Source organism: Eriocheir sinensis, chromosome 16 (assembly GCF_024679095.1).
Source record: "Eriocheir sinensis breed Jianghai 21 chromosome 16, ASM2467909v1, whole genome shotgun sequence".
NCBI lineage: Eukaryota > Metazoa > Arthropoda > Malacostraca > Decapoda > Varunidae > Eriocheir > Eriocheir sinensis.
In genome coordinates this window covers 18281661-18282461 of record NC_066524.1, presented here as the reverse complement: position 1 = coordinate 18282461, position 801 = coordinate 18281661, and positions in this window count along the sequence as shown.

Here is an 801-nt window from a genome sequence, read left to right as displayed (position 1 = left end):
CTCAACAAATAAAAAGAAAAAAAGAAAATCATATCACCCCCAAAATAGACTCTCCGGGGGTGTTCAATTCTCCTCTCTCCCTCACGCCGCGTCTTAAGTCGGGCGCCACACCTTCACCACTCCGGCTTTTATTCGCTCTTAACGCCATTTTTAGACCTAATGAACTTGAGCGGGGGAGAACGTAGACCCGAGGAGGCGTGGGGAGATAAGGAATGGGGGAAGGGAGGGAAAGGGAAAGGATGGGGGGGTGGGGGGGAAGAGATTAGAGAAGTAAGAGGTTGGGTGGGAAGGGATGGAGAGGAGGGAAGGGAAGGGAAGGGAAGGGAAGGGAGATTAAGGAAAGGGAAGGGAACGGCCGAGGTGGAGGGAAGGGAGAGGAAGGGGGAAGAGAAGGGAAGGTAAGGGAGGGAGAGAAAAGGGAGGAAAGGAAAGGGAAGGGAAAAGAAGGGAAGGTAAGGGCAGGGAGGGAGAGAAAAGGGAGGAGAGGGAAGGTAAGGGAGGGAGAGAGGAGAAGGGAAGGGGAGGAAAGGGAAGGAAGAGGGAAGAAAAAAAAGGTAAGGGGAGGGAGAAAGGGAAAGGAGGCAACGTAGATAAAAAAAGAAGGAAAGAGAAAGGGATGGAGACAAGACTAAGAAAGGGAGGAAGAAGGGAGAGGTAAGAAGGAAGGAAGGAAAAGAAGGCGAGGGGGTAGGATAAGAGGAGATAATGGGAGGTAAGAAAGGCAAGGGAGAAAGGGAGGAAGGGAGGGAGGGAGGGAGGTAAGAAGGGAGGAAAGGAGAGAAAATAGGGTTTATTTGATAA